Source organism: Bos javanicus, chromosome 10, assembly GCF_032452875.1.
Source record: "Bos javanicus breed banteng chromosome 10, ARS-OSU_banteng_1.0, whole genome shotgun sequence".
Taxonomy (NCBI): Eukaryota; Metazoa; Chordata; class Mammalia; order Artiodactyla; family Bovidae; genus Bos; species Bos javanicus.
The window spans coordinates 8292433-8318302 of NC_083877.1; the positions used below are offsets into that span (position 1 = coordinate 8292433).

The 25870-nt window shown below is 43.4% G+C and overlaps 1 long non-coding RNA gene across 1 annotated transcript in view; it reads left to right on the forward strand.

The window, feature by feature from the left end:
* The window catches only part of LOC133255587 (uncharacterized), a 56782-nt gene extending 31206 nt beyond the window's left edge, over nucleotides 1-25576 (forward strand). Inside the window, exons 4-6 of the long non-coding RNA XR_009738987.1 lie at nucleotides 17881-17974; nucleotides 21397-21605; nucleotides 21717-25576. This is a non-coding gene — a long non-coding RNA (uncharacterized LOC133255587). The remainder of the gene's footprint in view (nucleotides 1-17880; nucleotides 17975-21396; nucleotides 21606-21716) is intronic.
* Nucleotides 25577-25870: the final 294 nt, after the last annotated feature.

A 25870-nucleotide genomic window follows, 5' to 3' on the forward strand; every position in this document is an offset into this window, starting at 1 on the left:
TACCAAGACTCCAAAGAAATCTAGAATTCTGGGTTCACACTGCAGGTGGCTAAGGTGGCCACTCAAGAGAAGAATGTTTTCTCACTGTTTCCTTCACAGCTTGAGTGATCACATTGCCTACCCCAAGAAATGGATTTCTTCCTCTCCAGTGGGTTTATTTGCTCAGGTTGTCTTTAACCAGAGGGGGTCAAGGCCAGAGATGAGGAGGGGTCTGGCTGTGCCTACTGGAGGGAGCAGTGTCCTCCTGTTTCTTAGTAATTCACTGTAAATCAGTTCTGATACTTGTCAGAGTTTTATTTAGCTTTGTTCTTATTTTCCTTCTGTTGGAACATCATTCGTTTTTCTTGGACTGTGGGATACGGTCCATGACCTTCACCTGGGCTCCAGCATTACTGTCTGTAGTATTTCACAGTAAATGAATTGGTATAACATCACCCATCTTCCTTCTATATTGTTTGACTCTTGCATTTTGATCAGCCTAGGCTGCTCACTGTTTTCCATCTTAGTTCAGGGAAACCAGGAAAAAATTGCTTTGAAATTGATTTTTTTTTTTTGGTATGTTTTTCTAATGAAATTCTGTGATGGCCTTGGTTGTGTTTTTCCAAATCTCCTCCCATCTCACTTCTGTTTTCACACTGAGATGCAGTTGTTTTTCACACTCTGGAGCACAGAAAAAAATATGGACTGAATTCTATGCTGAGCAGAACCCATTTGGACCTCTGGGTTTTATTGGGGGTACTGCATTTGAAAGAACATATTGGCAAATAGGAGTGTGTCAAGGGGAGAGTGAAGAGATTGGTCTGGGAGCAATATATGAAGAACTAACCATGGAGAAAAAAAAAACCTGGGGAGACGCAGTAGCTATCTGCAAAAGCGGTACTGAAAGCTAACTGTGAGAAATTAGAGAAAGGCAAATTTAGTTTTATAAGATCCTTATCTTATAAATTCTAAGAGTAGATTAGATTCGAAATATCCAGCATTTAAACTAGATTGTCTCGTAAAGAAGTGTGTTCTCCTCCCTGAGAGTCAGATAAAGGCCAGATAACATCTCTTAGGAATATACTTACAGAGGGTGTTCCTAGTAACAACAGAAAACCTGTTTAGAGCATTTATTTTGTGCCACGTACCATTCTGAGCACCTTTCCTCTCTTACTAATTTAATCCCCAATGGCAGCCTTTTAGATAGGCACTTTAGATTCATAGACTCTTATTCTAAAGGCTTAATATAAAGGTGCATGGCACATCTATCTGGTGTTAGAAAACACCCCCATGGAACTATCAAATACATTAATATTTCTGTGATAAGGCATGTGAATTTAACGTTAAATGGAATACATACATCAATGGGTTAGATTTTGCTGCCAAATGAATTCAGGTCAGCTCTTCTCATGAAATAGGTTTTGACATTATTTTCTCAACATTATTTATTTAAAAATGTATTTATTTATGTATTCATTTGGCTTTGCCAGGTCTTAGTTGGGGCATTTGGGATCTTTAGTTGCGGCATGTGAGACAAGTTCCCTGGCCAGGGATCGAACCTGGGCTTCCTACATTCGGAGCGCAGAGTCTTAGCCGTTGGACTACCAGGGAAATCCTTTGAAATAATTTTAGATTTATAGATTCTGAATTGTAGATGAGGGAATAGGGTCTCATTTTGTTATCTTTAGTTTGCTAATGAATACACTGAGGCATAGGGATTAAAAAACTTGCACAAAGTTGTACTCTTAACCACCCCATGTGCTGCCTCTCGCTAAGCTCCGCCTCCTCTTATTGAGTTGAACTAAGTGGCACCAGGCGTCTCTTCCAATTTTGGGAGCCTTGATTTCCTGACCTCTGACTCCAACCTGTCCCTCAAGCTCTTCCCACCAGCTAGAGATGTATTAGGGAGATGCAAGATCTGTTCCCAGAGGCCATGTTGAAATAAGAGAGATCTGGAAAAAGGAGATGGCTTCTTTCTACTCCAGGTAGATTGTGTCTCATGGGTGACATCTTAGTGTAATTGCCCTCCACACACTAGGCCGAGCCAACTGAAGAGAAAATTACGTGTCATCATGATTTGTCTCCAGTGAACTTTCCTTTCGTATCTTTCCACCTGTTACCCAGACCACCACCGCCTGAATCCTAATGACATGGGACTGCCTCCTTTCCATCCATGTTCCAGGAATGATTTTCCTAGAAAGGAGCTGATGTCTCTTAACCTTTCTTCCACCATCTAGAGATGCATTTTGGAGTAGTGGAAAGAAAATGGATTTGTACATTCAAATATCTGAATTTAGGTCCAGAGATGCAAACGTGGGCAAAGTCACTGAAACTCGTTCATCAGTTTGTAAAATGAGATAGATAGCACTTACCCAGGGCTGAATTCTGATTCTATGGGCCTTGAAGTTTAGCCTCTTTGGGGGACCGTTTTTAAACAAAAGAATACAAAATTGTGAATACAAATTGGGTGGGTACAAAATGTGTATTTATTTAGAAAAGATGCCCATGGACATATAAGGGAAGTACAATGCTTTGGAAGTGAAGTGTAAAGAAACCATCATATTAACAAAAGATCTTTTTGTGTGTGTATGAATATATCACTTGGGCCCCTTACCAGAGTTAGGAAGGGGTCCATTCAGCAAAGGGTCTTGAAGCTTAAGATTTATTAATATCATGATAAATCTGCTTCTTTCTCAGCCCCATAGAGTTGTGAAAATTAAATCACAAGACTAATATATGAAAACCTGTTTTGTAATTACTAAACATAGTGTGGTGTTAATCTTTATTCTGGCATCTGAAACCAAGCATCAATGATTATTCAATAAATGACAAAATGGATGAAATTTGTTCTCCCCCTGGTGTTAAATGGCTTATTGTATTAGTTTTCCTTAGACCTTTCAAAATTTATCAGAATAATATATGCATACATTTTTACAAAATTGTCAAATATTGATAGAAGACTTGCAACAAAAAATGGCAATTCCATGACTCACACTTCATATTTTCTAATTCCTCTTTCCAGAGTCAGTACATTTCTTACATATTGCTAAAAACATTTTATATTGCCTTCTCCAGGTTTATCAATGTTGGATAACATCTAGTAACGTTTTATTATGGTAGAGAAGGATATTGCTTTCTTCTTCTCATTTTCCAATACAGTTTTACTATAATTTTATGACTAAATTAATATGAAATATTGTTTATAGCTGAACCATAGTGAACTATGATTATGTTTCTTCTCATAGGCATCTTTTTTACTTTCCAAAAGTTGGTAAGTGTGGCACTTTTTCTTTTCTTAGCTTTCTGTTGTGTGTATACTTGAGTGATGGACAGGGAGGCCTGGCGTGCTGCGATTCATGGGGTCGCAAAGAGTTGGACACGACTGAGCGACCAATCTGATCTGATCTGATACTTGAGTGTTCCCATTCTTTACAATAGCATTTTAGATGAGTTCACAGTTCAGTTCCCTGCACTGCAGACAGCCAGGGAGCCCGGTATTCTTCTGCTAAAGATTGCTCTTGTAGCTCTGTGTGTGGCAGGATGGAATTTCCATGTGCTGTCAACTGGACATCTTCTTCATCTCTCTCTCCCATGTTGGGTTTCCTACTTCCTGCATGCCTCCTCATCCTCTTTCTTGGTTTAGACCCTCTCCTTTTGGTGGGTCTTATTCTCCAATAGCTTCCTGAGGAAGGTTATTTGGGAGGTAAATTAACTGAGACTCTGAATGTCTCAAAAGTCTTTATTCTAGCCTTATAACTAACTGATAGTTTAAATGAATCTAGACCTGTAGGTTTAAAGTCATTTCAAATCATAATTTGGAAGGCATTCTATTATATATATATATACACACATGCACGCGTGCGCACGCGCACACACACACACACACACACACACATATATATATTTAGCTTCTGGTATTACTCTTGAGAAGTTCTGGGAATTCCAATTCCCAATCAATCCTTCGTACCTTGAAAATTTTTCCCCTTTAGAGATGGTCTAAGAATCCACAATAGCATAAGCGGTTGATTAGATTATTGCTCAGATATATTCACATATATATATATTCATGAATATATATATATTCATAATATATATATATATTATATATATATAAAAAAGTTCTCTCTTTCCCTCCCACTCAGGTGAGTGGACTGTGTTTCCCAGCTGTTGGATTCTAAGCTTGGCTATGTGGCTTACTTTGGCTGACGGGATATTAGCAGACTGTTGCAAGCAGAATTTGAAAAGCACTTATGTGATTGAGCTTTCGTTCTCACGCTTTGTCATCAGAAGCAGCAGAACACGCTGATGACTAGCCCACTGGTTCTAATAGATGGAACAAAGCCAGTCAGTCCTGGCCAAGTTCAGCCTAAATCAGCAAAGCTGCCCAGCTGAGCCTAGCGGAGATCTGCCAACCCTCAGCTGATTCACAGATCAATGACAATAAATTGCTGTTATTTTAAGCCACTGAGTTTTTGGATGTTTGTCATATAGCATTTTGTGGCAGTGGCTTTTGGTGTCAGGGATTGGTATCTGTTGGTGTTAGGAATTGGTATCAGCAGTAGGATATAGACAGAAGAGGAGCAAAAAATAAGTAGCATTGGTTTGGGGACTGAATGGTAGGCAACAGAAGCCTAATAAGAGGCTGGAAATAAAATCTAGATCTGTGTTATGTAGGAAGGAAATGGTTCATGAATGTTTGGTAATTTGAAATATTCACCTAAAAATATTTGGATTTGTGCTGAGAAATCTACAGAGAAAATGATGGAAGGGTGAACTCGTGGTATGTAGCTACAGATAATAGACGTGCAAGAAAGAAATGAATTCCTAGGTGAACCAGCCAGTTTTCAAGGAAAATGTAGATGAAATAGAGTCCAGGACTATCTGAGTTGGAGAATAGCTTTATCACCTTCAGCTGGCGGCTTGGTGGTGAGTCAGCTGCATCGGCCCCTCTGTCCTGGGGGGCTCAGCAGTCTGTCCTCATGCCTGTGCTGACTGGAGGTTTGCCACTGCTCCTCACTGAGCTCCAGCAGGCACCACTGTCTGAGGACTTACAGATTGCTTGTCACCAACTCAAAGGACATGAATTTAGGAAACTCTGGGAGATAGAAGCACAAGTGGGAATCAAGACTGCCGGGAGAAATATCAATAACCTCAGATATGCAGATGACACCACCCTTATGGCAGAAAGAGAAGAACTAAAGAGCCTCTTGATGAAAGTGAAAGAGGAGAGTGGAAAAGTTGGCTTAAAACTCAACATTCAGAAAACGAAGATCATGGCATCCAGTCCCATCAGTTCATGGCAAACAAATGGGGAAACAGTGGAAACAGTGAGAGACTTCATTTTGGGGGGCTCCAAAATCACTGCAGATGGTGATTACAGCCATGAAATTAAAAGATGCTTGCTCTTTGGAAGAAAAACTATGACCAACCTAGACAGCATATTAGAAAGCAAAGACATTACTTTGCCAACAAAGGTCCATTTAGTCAAAGCTATGGTTTTTCCAGTAGTCATGTATGGATGTGAGAGTTGGACTATTAAGAAAGCTGAACACCAAAGAATTGATGCTTTTGAACTGTAGTGTTGGAGAAGACTTTTGAGAATCGCTTGGACTGTAAGGAGATCCAACCAGTCTGTCCTAAAGGCAATTAATCCTGAATAGTCATTGGAAGGACTGATGTTGAAGCTGAAACTCCAATACTTTGGCCACCTGATGAGAAGAACTGACTCGATGGAAAATACCCTGATGCTGGGAAAGGTTGAAGGCAGGAGGAGAAGGGGACAGCAGAGGATGAGATGGTTGGATGGCATCACCGACTCGATGGACATGAGTTTGAGTAAGCTCCAGGAGTTGGTGATGGACAGGCAAGCCTGGCGTGCTGCAGTCCATGGGGTCACAAAGAGTCGGACATGACTTAGTGACTGAACAGCGGCAACAAGTCATGAAATCACACACAGCGTAATGTCAGCTATCAGATCCACTTCATACCAAAGGAGTTGTGAGAGGAGGCTCATGACCATGGACTCCACTGATCATATCACATGTTGTATCACCTAGAAGGAGCAAGCTTCATAAAGCGCTGGAATGGTCACTAGGGCACAGGTGTAACTCCAGCTTGGAGACAGCTGTACCTGGAAAGGGTAGGGTTACAACCCTCAGGAGGCATTGTGCACATTACATCAGGTCCTCTATATGATATGCATCCTCGGTGGGAAGACTGTGCGGGTCTGGGAACCAAGGGGTGGAAGCAGGAGACATACCAGGTATCGTCAGTCCCAACAGCCCACTGGGGAGCTCGGTGTTTCTTGTCTCTGCAGCTCTGTGTTAGAGGTCCTGCTACCCAAATGCAGTGCACTCTTAACAGGAAATACAGCAAGGGTCCCACTGAGCCACTTGCTATAGCTGCGACCAGGGCATTTTGGATGCCTTGTAACCCGGGACCAGCAGGTGAAGTGAATCCTCAACTAGGCAGAGATCATTGACTTTGGTCCGTAGAAGTTGGAGCCGCTTTTTATACAATGGGGGCAAGGAGGAAATGTCTTTGGATCCCAGGTGATCCTCGTGGGCACCTCTTCTCCATCCTTGCTCAATTTTTGAACAGATACGGGCAACAAGTTCTGCCTGAAAAGAATGTGATTACTAAGACCCCTCTAGAATGAAAGTCTGGGACATCTCACTAAGTAAGCCACCAAAAAGCTGCAGAATTGATAACTGAGGGGGAGGGAAATTTAGATCGGATGGTGTAGGTAGAAGAGAATGGATCCTATTCGTGACCTCGAGACAAATGTCAGCATCAGGGGCTGTAGGTCTTCCCATAACTTCCCTTTTCTAAATTTTTCCTCTGGAAGAGAGACCAGTAGGAACCATGGGGCATTTGGCCTGTAAAGGGCAAGAAACAGACGGTGGCAGCCATAACAGTTCACTGTTTAGGTATCCCTTAAAGATAATCTGCTGTGTAAATCAGAGTTAACTGATAGCCCAGCTGCCGCATCTCTGTATTCAATGCCTTGTGAACAAAGCAGCCGTCCTTCCCTCAGGTGGCTTCCAGCTGATAACTGAATAAGGTGAAGGTACTAGAGTGAGGCTGGGCTTCCCTGGTGGCTCAGTGGTAAAGAATCTGCCTGCCAGGCATGAGACATGGGTTCGATCCCTGAGTTGGGAAGATGCCCTGGAGAAAGAAATGGCAACCCACTCCAGTATTCTTGCCTGGGAAATCCCATGGACAGAGGAGACTGGTGGCTACAGTCCATGGGGTCCCAAAAGAGTTGGGCACAACTGAGCGACTAAACTGCAACAGCAACTAAAGTGAGCCTTGGCCTACCTGAGGTGGAGCTCCTTTCATGAACAGCCTTGGGTTCAGAGACTCCTCTTTGGCCTGGCTGAGACCTTTGCAGAACTGTTCTGGGGTCTGAAGCTTTTCCTGCTCAAGTCTGTCTTTCCCCTCTCCTTTCATAGGTATCAGACCTGCATTGTGATCTGAAGGCTCTGCCCGTCTATTCTTGCTCTCTATCTGTTTATCCTTCACAGGCATTTCCCCCAGTAAATCTCTTGTACGTATCACTGCCTCTTGGTCCTCCTCAGAGGGTCTGTCCCAGGGTGGTTTTTTGGCTCTGGCAATGGACATACTATGACTTGGTATAGTTTCTGTTCGCTGGCGCTTGGGGGACCCTTTCCACTGAGGGAGTCAAGATTTTCAGTTAGAGGAAGTTTTATGTCTTCTTTTCAAATCTTTCCAAATTTCCTTTTCTGGAGCTTGTATTAGTCAAATATTGGACCTTCAGGATCAAGCTCCTAATTTCCCTGTCTTTTCTCTTCTATTGTTCATATCTTTATCTTTTTGTTCTACTTTCTGGGAGACTTTCAACTTTATCATCACACTTTTCTATCCATTTTCCAAATTTCAGATCTCTTATTCTTAATTTCCAAGAGTTCATTCTTATTTTCCAATTATTTGTTTTCTTTACTATCTTTTGTTTTCTTTAGTATCAAGATACTCAATGTACTAAGTACATTTCCTGAATGTACTTTCTCTTCTTGTCTAAGGGTGTTATTTATAGGTTTTTATTTTTTTCTTCTGGTCTTTGGAGTGTTCATTATTCCTGGCGTTGTTCTACTTCCTCTTACTTGCTTCGGAGTTAGGCACCTTTCTCTACTTTGCTCAGGCCGGAATCTTCCAGTCATTCTCTGTCTTTACATATTGTGATTTGAGAAGAGGAGAGCCTAGTGATTTCATCAGAAAACTGTGTGTTTCTATTTCTCATCTTAGTTGCTGAGAGGTAAAGGGGGAAAACTATCTTTTCTCTACCAGCTTATAACTGGAATTCTTCCATGACTTTTTTCATGTTGGAAGAGTAAATGCCTCCCTCCTTAATTAGCTTGTGTAGGGTTATGCCAGGAGAGCCCACCCTGGAGGCCTTGGAGAACCAACGGTGCAGGGTACATGGATGCAGCTGGATTGAATGCCAAGAGCAGGAAGCATGGCGGAGCTGGGAAAGAGCACTGTTCCAAATGGCCTGTTCAAAGACAGGTTGGGAATTGTAATTGAGTTGAGGTAGACTCAGTCAGGGGGCTTCCCTGGTAGCTCAGCTGGTAAAAACAATCTGCCTGCAATACAGGAGACCCCAGTTCAATACCTGGGTCAGGAAGTTCCCCTGGAAAGGGGATAGGCTACCCACTCCAGTATTCTTGGGCTTCCCTGGTGATTCAAATGGTAGAGAATCTACCTGCAATGCAGGAGACCTGGGTTTGATCCCTGGGTTGGGAAGATCCCCTGGAGGAGGGCATGGCAATCCATCCAGTGTTCTTGCCTGGAGAATCCCATGGACTGGCTACAGTCCTTAGGGTCAAAAAGAGTCAGACACAACTGAAGCGACTTAGGACAGGACAGACTCAGATATGGAAGAAGGAACAGATAGGAGAAGCTCTAGTGTTCATCAGAGTCAAGATGGAAGCAGCTTATCTGAATCTCTGGCCATGTCAGACCTGTCTGGGTGCCACTGCCTTCTTGGTCCTCAGTATCTTAACACAAAGTAGGGAACAGCAGTGATCAGGTTCTAGAATCAGCAAGGGCTCTGTAGAAGAGATTACTTGACCAAAATCTCAGAAAGTCACACTCTTGCTCCAGCTCTGAGTCTGCCTACTTTGCCCTCACATTTTGTATATCTTGTTCACTTTGGGCATTCTTGTCCCCTACTGGAGAATAAGGTGTGGAGGATGTTGGTGGTATGGCTAGAGATTGGCCATTATTAAAGCAAAGGGGAGACTTCAGCATCTGAGACGGCTAAGGGGGACACCAGATCCACAGACTAACCAGAGCAAAGGCGCAGGTGTGCCGCCCACCGAGAATCATTACAACCAAGAATGACTGCCCGGCAGCAGGAGAAACCCCCTCCCTTCCCTGGCACCTCATGTTGATCCCGACCAAATTCTCAAACCCATATATCTGGACATCTGGTGTGACGAGTCCAGGGGCACTCCGCAGGGCATGCAGGCTGAATATCTGGAACAGGTACCTTGGAAGCCTACAGTGATTCCCGGTCACTGCCCCCTCCCCTGGAACCGTTCACTCTCTGTCCCTGCTTTCAGGCCCTAAATGATTCAGTTAGGAGTCTCCTAGGACAAGGGACACTTTTTTCTCTTGCCTCTCTCTCTCTCTTTTTTTTTTCTCCCAATATCTCGTGTATCTTGAGTAGAACAATTGGGTGTGGATTATCTACCCAAGGGGCTTCCCTGATAGCTCAGTTGGTAAAGAATCTGCCTGCAATCCAGGAGACCCCAGTTCGATTTCTGAGTTGGGAAGCTCTGCTAGAGAAGGAGGGATAGGCTACCCACTCTAGTATTCTTGGGCTTCCCTGGTGGCTCAGCTGGTAAAGAATCCACCTGCAATGTAGGAGACCTGGTTTCTATCCCTGGGTTGGGAAAATCCTCTGGAGAAGGGAATGGCTACCCACTCTAGTATTCTGGTCTGGAGAATTCCGTGGACTGTATAGTCTATGGGGTCGCAAAGAGTCGGACAGGACTAAGCGACTTTCACTTTCACTTTATTAACCTGAGAGACCTTTCCAGAACAGGGTGTTTCCAGGACAGGTAAATGGGCTGCTCTCATTCTAGTGTGCAGTGATGATTAATAAGATCTCCTTATTTCCTGTGAGTTTGTTTATCAAACACTCTAGTGTGGAATTTATTTAGGAAAAACAAATTACTTTCTAACTTCCACTGCTGTGCTGAGAAGAATAGAGATTCATGATGTAGGAAGCCCCAAATAGGAAAACTTTCTTGTTTTCTCCTTTGAATTAATCAATTATCAGTTAATCAATTATTTTCAATTTTTTCTGCTTGCTTATATTTCCCACAATCTAGTCTCATCTTCCTACTTTGCCCATTCGTCAATCTGTTGATTGTGTAAATATAGTTCTTGTTGATTCGTTTAAATATTAACCATAACCACCGCCACCCTAAAGTCTTGTACTGCAGTTCTAGCAGAGCAAATTTTAACACTAACCCGTGATTTTTGTGTGATTTGTTTTTTATTAGCCTGTTGGGTGCCGTCTATGGGGTCGCACAGAGTTGGACATGACTGATGCGACTTAGCAGCAGCAGCAGCAGCAGCAGACACTTTGAACTAAATTCAGAGGGTGAAGCAGTCATAGGTAAAACTAACAGTAAGCCAAGCTTTCGAAAGAGGCAAGGAAATGTCAAGTCATTAATGAAAATGACTCCGACTTCTCTCTTGAAGTGAGGTTGTTCCCAGTAAGTCAACATCTGTCACAATCTATGTCAAAGGGAGAACAGGCTACACAGCAACCCATTTCAAAACCCAGCTGCAAAACATTAAATCTGAGCACAGAGGCCTTTGGGCAGCATGAGTCTAACTTGTCTGCAGCCCGAAAGCTGCCAAGGGAAACAGCGCTCTCCGCAGGGAGCCCGCTGGGGCTCAGCCCCTTCACTTCTGCTTTATTTCTCCTTTTGGCTAAAGTGAGTGAGGCCACTGCCTGCTGACCACAGACTTGGGGATAACCTCTCAGGACAGCTAAGTCCAACGTGTTCATCCACGGAACTATGATTTAAGTAAACAGTGGTGGTTTTAACCTACCAGGTGTAGGGTGGTTTGTTACATACCAATATATTCTGATACAGTGTACTTCTCTGTACATTTTATGTCAAATTGGAAAAAATTCTCAAGCATTATCCCTTCAAGTATTGCCTCTTTCCCATTTCCTATTTACCCCATCCATAATTTTGACAGATATAGTTTGTGTTATTTATGATTCTGTCATTCATGATTCTTTTATCATTATTATTTTACTTTTGTGTGTGTGCGTTTCCTTTTTTTTCTCTTCTGTGTTTTTGTCTGTTTTTGTTTTTAAAATTTGTCCTTTGTGTTTTTTTTTTTTTTTACAGCTCTTTTTCTGATATGGACTGTTTTTTAAAAAGTTAAATCCGAGCACAGACAAGTTAGATTCATGCTGCCAAAGGCCTCTGTGCTCAGATTTATTGAATTTGTTACAGTATTGCTTCTGTTTCATGTTTTAGATTTTTGGCCTTGAGGCATGTGGGATCCTTTTCTTTTCCCATGATTTTCTGTTTTCCATTATATATTCTATTCCTTCTTTCGTTTTGAAGTCATCTAAAGCATACTCACTTTGTAGTCATCGATAGATTGATCTAGTTTCTCTATTTCTTGGGGCATTATTTCCCCTGTTAATTTCACGATCTGACACTGGGTGGTTTCCTCCTATGATTAATTTTTATTATGAGCTTATTTTCAGCAGGGTTTTTCCCTTTGGGGGAAGAACTGTGTGCCTGGGGCATTAGATTGTCCTCTCACTGTGACTGCCGGTTTGCTTCTGCTGGAGTCCCAGAGATCTCATCAGCTCTCAACTCGCCTTTATGTTTCTTCTCAGCATGGTATTTCTGTCTGACAGCGAAAATTGAGAACTCATCAGTGTTGACACAGGCATGGTTTCAAGTTTTTGTGGATGAATTCTTTTTTCACCTGTAGCCTGAGGGCACAGGGACTTACTGATCCTGTTTTTACCAGCAGCCTCGCTCTCAGGAACTCAGAGTTTGCAGATTGCTCAATTCCTGTTGCCTTCCTTCCTCACACCAGACAGCATCCTATTGACTGCAAGGCTGTTAAAATCCCTAGCTAGTCCAAACACACTGCGATGGCATTAGTTCCTACTTACTGCTCAGCCTCTAAGTTCTCTGTTTCTAGAGTAGGGAGAGTTCCCTTTCTTTCTATCAGTTATATATATATATATAATGATAATTTGTCCAGTGTTTCTCAGTAGTAGTAGCTGAAGGGGAACTCTTCTGCATCAATTCAGAGGTTCTCTTTACACTTTTGAGATGTAATTTTATAATAATGAAAGGTAAAGTTTACAAGAAAGATGTAAGATTTGGGAATCTGTATGTGTTGAATCACAGTGCATCAAGACGTACGAAGCAAAATTTGTTAGAAGCACAGTCATAGTGGAGACTTTAACAAGCTACACTGAGATTTTACCAAATCTAGACAGTAAAAGTTAAGCACAACACAAGGATCTGAACATTACTATAGACAAGGCAGGCTTAGTACATTCATATCACACAGTAACGTAGAGGCAGTGAATATATATTTTCTGATACTCATTTGATGTGAAAACCCTCAAGAATTTAAACAGCAGCTGATGGAGTTGAATTGCTCACGGCTTGTTGCCAAAGGCATTTGCTGTACCTGCGTCACAGAAGGTCATCTGTTTTGGGTCCCTCGTGTGTCCAACTGAGAGGTGAACTCTGTGGGTGGGCCGCTGGAGTTGCCCTCTGAACCATCTCCAGCTCTGCAGGTACATCACAGAGGCACCTGGTTCAGCTGCAATCCAGAGACAGGGTCATATCCAACTTTAGCTATTTCTATGCAGACCACAGATCTTGAAGCAGGACTTCCCTCTTTACCAGCATCCAACTCAACAAACCCACCTGCCCACTTACCTGGTAGCCACTACCTAGTAACTCCCACTGCCAATACCATGAGATTTGCTTTGAAAACTTTGCAGCTTATTATTGCTTGTAATGATGAAAAATTGAGGGAAAAAACCTGAAATGCCTATCAAAGGGGGGATGGATAAATAAAATGTGGCATATTCATATTATTGTGATATGAATTTTATCATAATATCCTAATATTCTAGTGTATTATGATATGAACCCTTATAATAGCCATTAGAAGGAATAGGGGACTTTCCTGGTGGCTCAGCAGTAAACAGTCCACCTGCAGTGCAGGAGCCACAGGAGACACGGGTTCAATCCCCGCATCAGGAAGATCCCCTCGAGGAGGGCACGGCAACCTACTCCAGTATTCCTGCCTGAAGAATCCCATGGACAGAGGAGCCTGGTGGGCTACAATCCATAGGGTTGCAAAGAGTCAGACACGACTGAAGCGACTTAGCACACATGCATGCCGAAAGAATGGACTGTACCTATATATACCATAATATATCCATGTATAAAATATCTTTGTGTAATGTCAACTCATGACATGTAATAAAAAGGAAAGTGTGGCATAAAACATGCATTCATTTACATGAATTTTGAAACACAATATATGTTACTTAAAGATAAATGTATACATGTAAGACTTCCCTGGTGGCTCAGATGGTAAAGCATCTGCCTGCAACGCAGGAGACCCAGGTTTGATCCCTGGGTCAGGAAGGTCCCCTGGAGAAGGAAATGGCAACCCACTCAGTACTCTTGCCTGGAAAATTCCATGGACAGAGGAGCCTAGTAGGCTACAGTCCATGGGGTCGCAAAGAGTCGGACACGACTGAGTGACTTCACTTTCTTCTTTCTTCTTTCTATATACATGTAAAATTACTACAGATGGTTGGGATATACACTAAATCCATGATAGTTGTTTCCAGGGACTGGGCTGAAGAAAAAGAGCTTGGCTGGGAACAACTATTATCTGTTTTATTTAATTTATTTTATATAAATGCTACTGAGGCAAATATGATAAACTGTTAATAAGGGTCAGTTCTGAGAGGAAAAATATATGTGTGCATACATGTTAGTCTTCTTGCATTTTCTCTTTTTTTTACAACTTTATTGAGGTACAAATGATGTACACTAAACTGCACTTATTTAAAGTGTACAATGTGATCAATTTTGACAGACATATACACCCATGAAACCATTGCCACATGACCACAATGAATATTTACATCACCTCCAACAGTTTCTTCAAGCCCTTTTGAATCCATTTCTCCTTCCTGCCATGGACTTGGGCAAACATTGATTTGCTTTCTGTAACTATAGATTAGTTTGCTTTTTCTAGAATTTTATTTGAATGGAGTCCTACCACATGTGCTTTTCTCGGGGTTGGTGGTGGTTGTTTTTTGGTCGCTAAGTCGTGTCCGACTCTTTGCAATCCCATGGACTGCAGCACGCCAGGCTTCCCTGTCCTTCACCATTTCCAGGAGCTTGCTCAAACTCATGTCCATCGAGTCAGTGATGCCATCCAGCCATCTCATCCTCTGTTGTCCCCTTCTCCTCCTGCCTTCAATCTTTCCCAGAATCAGGGTCCTTTCCAGTGAGTCGGCTCTTTGTATCAGGTGGTCAAAGTTTTGGAGCTTCAGCTTTAGCATCAGTCCTTCCGATGAGTATTCAGGGTTGATTCCTTTAGGATTGACTGGTTGGATCTCCTTTCTGTCCAAGAGTCTTCTCCAGCGCCACAGTTCAAAAGCATTTTTTGACACTCATTCATCTTTATGGTCCAGCTCTCACATCCGTACACGCCTCCTGGAAAAACCATAGCTTTGATTATATGGACATTTGTCAGCAAAGTGATGTCTCTGCTTTTTAAAACACTGTCTAATTTTGTCATAGCTTTTCTTCTAAGGAGCAGACATCTTTTAATTTCATGGCTGAAGTCACCATCTGTAAAAGGTATGGTTGCTTTCATTCATTTTCTCAAAAGAATAACAATTTCTCAAAATAAAAACTATTTAAAAATCTTTAAAAACAATTTGAAAAACAATATGAAGCATATAATCTGTGATTGAGAAATAGAGGAGGGGAGCATCTGTGGGAAGGAGGTACCATTTGGGATATACTCCCATTTGGTAGAACAAGCGTATCTGTTCTAATGGCTTCAGTAGTCACCAAAATCTTCCTGCATATAACCTGTATTTTGAAATTATCTGTCACTGCCTGAAATTGCACAGAAAAGAATGTTTTTAATATCTAAGATACCCATTTAAAAACAGGGGCATCATCGAGAATTCATTCACAGCAGTTGCTTTGATGAGATGCCCGTCATTCTAGCCCCACCTGGACTTGGCTTTACTGAGGGGATGGGTGCTGGGTCATGGGCGGGGGGAGCTCAGGTGTACTGAAGCATGGAGAGCTGGGGGTGGAGGGGGAGCTGAGTGAGGCAGCAGCCTGGGAGACTTGCGACAGAACTGGGATCCTGAGAACTAGGAGACTAGGATAAGGATCCAGAGAGGGCCAAAGAATGTGGGAAGATATCCCAGGTTAGTTCAGTTCAGTTCAGTCGCTCGTTGTGTCCGACTCTTTGCGACCCCATGAATCGCAGCACGCCAGGCCTCCCTGTCCATCACCAACTCCCGGAGTTCACTCAGACTCATGTCCATCGAGTCAGTGATGTCATCCAGCCATCTCATCCTCTGTCGTCTCCTTCTCCTCCTGCCCCCAACCCCTCCCAGCATCAGGATCTTTTCCAATGAGTCAACTCTTCGCATGAGGTGGCCACAGTATTGGAGTTTCAGCTTTAGCATCATTCCTTCCAATGAACACCCAGGACTGATTTCCTTTAGGATGGACTTGTTGGATCTCCTTGCAGTCCAAGGGACACTCAAGAGTCTTCTCCACCACAGTTCAAAAGCATCAATTCTTTGGCGCTCAGCTTTTGGCTCAGATCCTGAACTCCTTATTGCCAAATTCAGACTTAAATTGAAGAAAGTAGGGAAAACCACTAGACCATTCAGGTATGACCTAAATCAATCCCTTATGACTACACAGTGGAAGTAAGAAATAGATTTAAAGGACTAGATCTGATAGATTGAGTGCCTGATGAACTATGGACGGAAGTTCGTGACATTGTACAGGAGACAGGGATCAAGACCATCCCCATGGAAAAGAAATGCAGAAAAGAAAAATGGCTGTCTGGGGAGGCCTTACAAAGCTGTGAAAAGAAGAGAACCAAAAAGCAAAGGAGAAAAGAAAAGATAAAAGCATCTGAATGCAGAGTTCCAGAGAATAGCAGGAGAGATAAGAAAGCCTTCCTCAGTGATCAATGCAAAGAAATAGAGGAAAACAACAGAATGGGAAATACTAGAGATCTCTTCCAGAGAAGGCAATGGCACCCCACTCCAGTACTCTTGACTGGCAAATCCCGTGGACGGAGGAGCCTGGTAGGCTGCAGTCCATGGGGTCGCTAAGAGTCGGACACGACTGAGCGACTTCAGTTTCACTTTTCACTTTCATGCATTGGAGAAGGAAATGGCAACCCACTCCCGTGTTCTTGCCTGGAGAATCCCAGGGACGGGGGAGCCTGGTGGGCTGCCGTCTCTAGGGTCGCACAGAGTCGGACACAACTGAAGCGACTTAGCAGCAGCAGCAGAGATCTCTTCAAGAAAATTAGAGATACCAAGGGAACAATTCATGCAAAGATGGGCTCGATAAAGGACAGAAATGGTATGGACCTAACAGAAGCAGAAGATATTAAGAAGAGGTGGCAAGAATACACAGAAGAACTGTACAAAAAAGATCTTCACAACCAAAATAATCACGATGGTGTGATCACTCACCTAGAGTCAGACATCCTGGAATGTGAAGTCAAGTGGACCTTAGAAAGCATCACTATGAACAAAGCTAGTGGAGGTGATGGCATTCCAGTTGAGCTATTTCAAATCCTGAAAGATGATGCTCTTAAAGTGCTACACTCAATATCCCAACAAATTTGGAAAACTCAGCAGTGGCCATAGGACTGGAAAAGGTCAGTTTTCATTCCAATCCTAGGTTGAGGGTCATCCATTTCTTCCTCAATTTCCTCTGCTGAGAAATTGAGGAAAAAGTTCTCATTTCACCTTCCTGCATCTCTTAAGCTTCAGATCAGAGAATTCTTATTCCCTAAGTTCAACCTGATATCATTATTGCTCTATGACCTAAAGTGGCTTTTGGGTTTTTTTGGCTGGACTGGGAGCCACTGTTTCTGTGGGAAAATGTACCCAGTCTTCTTCTTTTTTCTTTTTTAAATCAACCTTCTCCTCAAGGCTTCCTCTGCTCAGTGCCTGGGGTGTTCTTTTTATTTATCTATTTAAAATTTTATTTATGTATTTTTGGCTGTGCTGGGTCTTCATTGCAGTGCATGGGCTTCTCACTGAGGTGACTTCTCTTGCGTTAGCACAGGCTTAGCTGCTTTGCTACATGTGGGATTTTCCCAGGCCAGGGATTGAACCCATGTCCCCTGCAATGGCAGGCTGATCCTTAACCTCTGGACTACCAGCAAAGTTGTCCAAATTTCAAATAACTGATCTACAAAGAAAGTTTTGAAATATAACTTGTTATATGCCAGCCAGGAACTCCTTAGGTATATAAATCTTTGTACAATGAGCTATGTTGTAATGGAAATATTTTCACAGATATAATTCTTAATCTATAGCCAATATCAGTCATTAAAACATACTGTTCAGTCCTGGGGCCCATAAGATAGGATGTTACAGAGAAATTGGAAAGGAGCCAGTGGAGACAAAGAAAATGATGGAAGGTTTTGAAAAATAGCCCTTCAGGGAGAAGTCTACATTAGTTCAGAGAAGAGAAGTGAGTAGACTCAATATCAGTCTTCAAACTATAAAAGGATGTTACATTATTAACACCTAGTCTTTCTTCTGCGTGTTCACAGAGGGAGATAGGAGAGAAAATGAGCGTCAGCCGCAGCAGGAGGATATAGGCTGGTCAGAGGTCCCCAGCCTCTGAAGGTCAGAATCCAGTCTCAGGTAACCACGCTTCTTTCTCACAAAGGAGGATGTCATTCTTAGGTTTTCCAAGAGGTCTCTGCTCTGCGGCAGGCTAACAGCTGTCCAGGTGGTCTGCACATGGTACTATTTAGGAAACTGAGGAACTGTGTCCAGACACAGAAGATACTTCAAGGCTGCAAAGAGTAAAGGAAGGCAAGAGGGAAAGGCCGGACAAGGGAGCTCAAAGCCTTCTCTCCATCCATCATGTGACAAGGCTGCTCCGAACAGCAGGGCCCCCTTGGAGTGGAGTATATGGGGGTGGGGGGCAGCCCCTCTGCCCTCTGGGAGGCTAGTCCACAAATCGGGGGCTGGAGGCCAGCCTGGTCATCAGTGTGCTTCCAGGGGCTGTTGACAAACAGAAATGCCTCCAGAAGAGAGCAACTGGGGACAGAAACTGGAAACTGGGTCACATGAGGAATAGTTGAGGCAAATAATTGACCTGGAGAAGATAAGCTGGAAACCAGGGAGGACAAGAAAGTTGCCAATATTTGAAGTGCTGTCGGGCTCAGGAGAGATTAGCATGGTGCCGTGTGCAGCCCCAGAGGGAAGAGCAGAGCCAGTGGGTACAGATTGCAGGGGTAGAGTGTCAGCTGGAAAGGAGGAAGCGTTTTATAATGGGAGATACTCAAAGAGGACTGAGGCGCCTACTGACACAGGAAGGGTTTGTGCCAAGACTGGATGAGTATCTCACAAGATCGTTGACAGAAGAATTTCTGGCTTCCCCCCCGCAACAGCCCCCCCACCCCAATCAAGGGAAAGTTCTTAGAGAGTGAGCTGAGCTAGCAACAAAACATCTTTCACCTGCTGCTCAGGAAAGGTGGGCTTTGCGTCTCAACCACTAGAGGGCGTCAGGACAGCAGCGTTCCAGAGCCGTCATCCAGGCTCTTCAAGCAGCAAGTGATATCAATCTGGTCCTGGCTCCTGCCTCCCTAATTCCACCTTCTACGCCTCCTCCACGAATCTTTCCGGAATGCTTGCATCTGATTAAATTCTTTAGTATCCAAGGAGGGGACTCTGTACATCCTGAGGCAAAATTACCTGTTGTTTGTACTTTAAAGCTGGGTTTATTAATTGTATAAATAGATGAAACAATATTCCTCTGAAAATTCGAATACTCTTTATACAACTAAAAAAAAATTAAAATTTACAAATTTAACAATATAACATTTTCCAGGCATTTAAACGTTAATTTACAAGCTGATTTTGTCCAAAATCACAAGTATCCTATATCTGAATCTTTTAAATGCTACAAATGCCTTTAAAAGTAGAAACATATATACTGAATTATTGAAATGATTACAACACTATTGTATTTATACTTATGCTATTATAAAGTACTTGCACACTTTATTTCTCCTTTCTCACTATACTTTTATGAGTATTCTTATACTCTCCTGAGAATAGAGGATCTTTAAAAATACATATTTCTGTACCTTTATGGTGACATAGTAATTATGTCAAACTCCAAAGCAAAAAAAAATCAGGTAGCTCAGGTTGGAGATGCTGGATTTTGAAACTTCTTACAGACATTCAAAATCTTCCCATGTACTTAAAATTCCAATGCATCTAGTCAATTAAACTTAAAGACACAAGGTTATATTTTTGGTACCTACAAGTGGAGTGCTGCTATGACAAATTCCTAAAACAGTGAGATTGACTTGGAACTGCTTAGAGGCTAGAAGAATTTTGAGGAACGTGATAGAAAAAGCCTAAGTTGCCTTGAACAGACTGTTAGTAAGAATTCAAACTTGGAGGCTGCTGAATACTCAAAAGGAAGTGAGAAATGTGGTATTGGAATCTGGAGGAAGAGGGTTGCTTGTTAGGTAGTAACAGAAAGCTTAGCAAAACTGTGTCCTGCGGTTATGTGTGAAGCAGAACAGGTAAGTGATGAACTTGTTTATCTGGCTAAGGTTTCCAGACAAAAGGTTGAGGGTACTGCCTGGTTTTTAGTTGCTGCAGATAGTAAAATGCTAGAGGAGAAAGATAGAAGAGCTGTTCAACAAAAAGGAACTGGGACCTGATGATTTTGACAGTCCTCAGTCTCTCCAAATGGCAAAAGACGTTTAAAGTGAGAAATGACTTTCCAGCACGTGGCATAGAGACAAACCCTGTTAAAACCTTGGAAAGATCCAAGGATCAGAATTGTATTCAGTCCCATGACAGGCCTTCTCTAGAGATGACGGGTGTGCCTCATACAACTTCTCAAATGATAAGGCCTGTCTGAGTTGTCCTTAACCATCTCAGCATCTTCACCCTAGGTGAAGGAGTGCCTGTCTCAGAAAACTGAGGATGTTGCTTATGTGTAAGGGAAATTGACAGGAGACCCACAAGTATTTAAGAATTTTTATTTATTTATTTTTTTTGGCAAAAGCACTGCCAACTTAAACTGAAAGGGACAGAAAGAGTAAAAACTGAAAGGAGGTGGTTAGGTCTCCAAAATTCTACTGGCAGGAAGCAGGATGATAAACACACTCAATTGCAAATGTTCTGCCTTTCATGAAAAACGTAACATGACTCAGAGGGTGGAAGAAAGAGCTACCAGGGATTATTCCCAGAACTTAGAATCTAATCAAGAGAAGGCAATGGCACCCCACTCCAGTACTCTTGCCTGGAAAATCCCATGGACGGGGGAGCCTGGTAGACTGCAGTCCATGGGGTCCCTGAGGGTTGGACACGACTGAGTGACTTCACTTTCACTTTTCACTTTCATGCATTGGAGAAGGAAATGGCAACCCACTCCAGTGTTCTTGCCTGGAGAATCCCACGGACAGGGGAGCCTGGTGGGCTGCCGTCTATGGGGTCGCACAGAGTCGGACACGACTGAAGTGACTTAGCAGCAGCAGAATCTAATCAAGGAACTAGTAACAATTTGCCAGGCTGAATTTCAAAATCTCTTTGGATTTGGGGTTGGTAACTCCTTTTTACCTTTCATATATTCTCTCCCGTTTAAAATAGAAAGTTGATTACTATTTTACTGTGCCTATTCCTCTGCTGTGTGTTGGATGCTCGGGAGTTAGATAGGTTGTCTAGTTTTGTAGACTGAGAGTAACTATACTCAAAGGGACTCCTCCATACCTGGACTTGATTTAGATGATGAGATTGTAGACTTTGAACAGGTGCTATAATGGGATGAGCTTTTTGGGGAAATTGGAAGGGAGTAAATGTCTTTTTCATGTGGTAGATACACAAATCATTGGGGAAGGTAGACTGTGCCGGACCGACTCTAGGGTAGTCCTTACGTTCTGCACCAACTGGCTTTAACCTTTGTGTGATCTCTTCCTCTTGAGTGTGAACAGGACCTGTGAAATACTTCTAACTAGAGGAGCTTGGCAAAGACAATTGGATATGTGTGATTATGTGCACACGATTCTATTACATAAAATTGCATGTCATCTTGCTAGGAGACCTCTCCCCTGCTGTCTTTGAAGGAGTAAGCTGCCTTGTCCTGCACTTCCATATGCACTAAGGAGCTGAAGGCAGCCTCCAACTGATGGTCAGCAAGAAGATAAAGTCTTCAGTCTGACAGGCTGCAAGAAACTGAAATACTCCAGTAGCTCTATGAGCTTGGAACAGACCTGACTCCAGTCAGACCTTTGAAGTCTATAGACAGGTAAGCAGGGAGGGAAGGTCACGAGCAGGCTGGTGTCTCAGGAACATGAGCCAGAACCCCACAAAGACAGGTTGAAGCTCATATTTGTTCTTGTTGTCTTTGAACTTGTAGACAAGGGTGTCCTGCAGAAGCTGGAATCCTTCATCATGGAGCTAAACACATACGCCTGGCCCAGGAGTCAGGGCAGCTGAAAGGGAAGCCAGAGAAGGAGAGCCGTTGCACGGCTGGATGCTGCTTCACACCGGCGGGGTGAGTCAGCTCCAAAATTACTTATCCAGGCACTGAAATATAGCATCATGTAAACTTACCTAATCTTAAATATTTCTAACCTGTTAACAGTGTTAGAACAATTCTACATTTCACATTAAACTCACAAGTCTCGTTTGCACTTTCAAAAGTTGGCCACGGCTCCCCAGTGGAGTGTTCTCTTGTATTGTTGTATTACATTGTGTGTATCCATTTATCTCATAACAGAAATTTGGGTTTTCAGTTTTTCAATGCTATGAATAATGCTACTGTACGTGCAAGTCATGGTGTAGACATACGTTCTTACTTCTCGTGGGTGGATTCCTAGGAGTGGAGTCATTAGGTTGTGTGGTAGATGTACGTCTAAAGAAACTGTCAAACTGTTTTCCACTGTGGTTGAACTATTTCACGTTCTTATCAACAATGTGTGAAGGTTCCAGTTCTTCCACAGCCTCACAAACATTTGGTGTTGTCTCTGTTTTACATCCTCACTGTTTCAGTAAGTAGATAGTAGAATCTGCTGGTAGTTTTCATTTGCATTTCCCTATGGGCATCTTTCCACAAGCTTATTAGACGTCTGTGCACCACCTTTAGTGAAGTATACAGTGGCCCCCAGGTGTAACTCACTCATTTGTTGACTTTTCTCCCTTCCCCATTTCCCTCACTTCTGTTTCCTAAGATAACTCCCCCCCCCCCAAATTATCTGCACAAGACTTATCTCAGGGTGTGTTTTCAGAGACAGCCAAGGAAGGCATCGTATTTGGTCCCTTGACAAATTGAGGTCTGTCCATGGAACGGCCATTGGGAGAGTTAGGGGCTAGCAATGACGTGATATTAAAACAATGACAATAGCTGAGGAAACTGGAGAAGAGAAAACTCACAGAAATAATGAGAGTCATTTTTAAATACCTGGAAAACATTCATGTAGAAGAGGATCAGGGGAGACAGGAGCATTAACTTGAGGTTATATATCAGATGTTATGCAGTGTGCCAAGGCCTGTACTATCTTATTCCACCTTAAAGCAATCCAGGGAGGCAGTTACTATCTTTATCTTTCAGATGAGTAAACTGAGGTACAGAGAGTTGAAGGAATTTTCTCAAGGTCCAAAGTTAACAAGTATTTTAACTAAGATTCAAAGCCACACCTACTTTGCCCCGGCTTGCGTCTTCTTGGTGTCCTGTGCCTACTGCGCTAATGGGAGAGACGGGGACCAACAGGCAGACATTCTGAGTCCGCCCAGTTGTCTTTATATGAATGCAGGGCTTGACAGAGATTGTTTAGATGTCCGCCGATGCTATTTTCTCTTTCTGGATGGAGGAACATTTCACGTTCCAGCTTCCTTTGCAATTAGATTGGGGCCATGCGCCAGAGTTCTGGCAAATGGGAATATGCAGATGTGAGGCACCTGGTATTTTCTTTCTCTCTCGCTTTCTTTTTTTGCCTCTTGGCCAGCTGAAAGCGGAGAACCCTGTAGAGGACTCTGGGAAGGTCCTGGGAGCAGGCGGAGCCACCAGAGAGAAGGTGCATGGATCCCAGGGCCTGGGGTGGAACAGAGCACCTGGAGTGTTCACCACACCAGGCTGGGACATGAGCAACAGATGAACATGCGTTTGATTAAGCTGCTGAAATTTAGGAATTGTCATACAACTGACATTCCCTAAGAAACCTTGAACTTCCTGTCTCAGAAAGGACGCAGGCAGGGATCAAATGTTCAGTTGCCAAGGCTGTTGTAAAAGATTTCTGAGGCAATGGACCAGATGACCTGTAAAAATTATAGTTAATGTTTATTGAGCTATTATAGATCAGGCTTGTATGTGCATTCTTTCATTTAAAGTCTACAGTATACTTTATCACGGTCATTTTATACATGAGGAAAGCAAGGCATGGAGAAGTTAGGTAACTTGCCCAAGGTCACACAGCAGGTGAGAGGTGGAACCAGACACCCTTCTTCCCGCTTCCAGGTACCTCGCTCTCAATCACTACTCGCATTCATCTCTCAAGCAGAAGTTATGATTTAAAGGCTTGGAGACTAGATCAGTTTTGTCCATGCAGGCATTTTTTCTTTGATTTTATTTTGAGATTTCAGATTGTACGTGACAACAAAAAGATTTCACACAGAAATTCTGTTTTCCAGTGCCTCTTAAAAGTCAGACGATCTGCCCAAACTGGCTTACAGGCCATGATGGCAGCAGGCAGGTGGAGCTGAGGACTGGTTTTTCCTCTTCAGGTGGGGAATAAACCTGTCTCCTCACTGAGGTTATTATCAAGCTCCAGGAGCTTTTGATTTAGTGAACCCTGGGAGGTTCCATCTGAAGCTACATTCTCCCCAGTCACAGGGTCGGGTGTCTAAGAGGAACTCAGCAAGTGTACACAATGAATGAATAAAAGCAGAACCCAGATTCTCTCAGCCTCTCCTCTTCTTCCAGCTCTCCCTCCTGTGATTGGGAACCAGGGAATCTGAGTCCCTCAGTGGTAACACAGAAGACTAACTTCCCTTTGGTTCCAAGCAGCCAGGACCCAGGTGAAGACACCTACAAATGCTGTGCCTGACTTGGGCTCATGCTGACATCTTCTCCCAGCTGCAAATGTTCACTTCTTTGTGACTAGTGTTTGTTCTGAAGAGCCAGCCAGAGCTGGGACTCAACGGCCAGGCAGGTTGTCTGGTTCTGTCTCGGATTAGGTTGTGCACAACGGACCCTTTGTACAGTCTGTAGAGCGTGGCATGGAGAGGCAGGCATGCCTGCTCACAGCTTCGGAGACTGTCTCATAACAGCGCTCAGGATGGACGGGCACAATTTAATCCTCCAGCCGCAGACTGCTGGACCTCAGTGTGGCTCCCTAAGCCTTGCACACGGGGAGCTTTCCTCCCAGGTCATTAGCCAAGCTCATTCGGAGGAGTGAGGGGCTGGGGCATGGCCCGGATCAGCAGCCCTGACGCACACAGCCACACAGCGTAAGCTCCAGCCTCGCTGATCGCCTTAGCGGGGCCCAGGCCCGCCGCGCCCCACCCCCACTCTGCCTTCCCAGCCCATACCTGGGACGGTGCTGCCTGACCCCGGAGCGCTGGTGACTTGGCATCAGGGAGGAGAAGGGGAACACAAGGGCTCTTGCTGGAGGAAACCTCCTGCTTGTCGGCCTGGAGGTAGAAGGGGGTTCCCCGTAGGCTCTGACTTCTGAGGCCCCTATTGGGTAGCAAAGTGGATTGCTTAAGGCAGCTGTTCTGGATCTGAGGTCACGCCCCACCCCCAAGGGGGCATTTGCTAAGCCTGGACGCACTTTTGATGTTATGCATTCCCCTTGCGTTTCCATGGGGGCAGGGAGTGCTGCTGGCTTCTCTTGGACACATCTTACAGCTCACAGGACAGCCCCGCCACAAAGAATTCCCCATCCCCAAATATTGAAAGTGCTGAGGTTGAGAAAGCTTGCCTTAAAGCCAGAGAGCTTTTATTGCTTTTTTTAAGCTTAAAAATTATAAAAGTAATTTATTACTTTGTAATCAGAAAAATAAGTTATTTTAAATATAGATAAATATGTTGGACTTCCCAAGTAGCACCTTCTTTCACTATTTATAATAGTATTGGCATATAGAAGATACTCAGTACCTATGTATGCAATAAATGAATGACTACTTTACTGGTATCCTTTATTTAATTGTTTATAAGTAGTTACTTCTTTCATTGAAGCAATATACAGCTCTTTTAAGGGAAGGGAGGGAGGGAGGTATTAGACCACGTGTTCATTCATTCATTCAATTTCTGCTTCTGGCTTTTGTATATGGGCCCCTGACTGAGCCCTGGTGGCTCAGAGGATAAAGCGCCTGCCTGAAACGCAGGAGATCCCGGTTCGATCCCTGGGTCAGGAAGACCCCCTGGAGAAGGAAGTGGCAGCCCACTCTAGTACTCTTGCCTGGAAAATCCCATAGACAGAGGAGCCTGGTAGGCTACAGTCCATGGGGTTGCCAAGAGTCGGATATGACTGAGCAACTTCACTTTCTTTCCCTGACTCCCACGGCACGTTT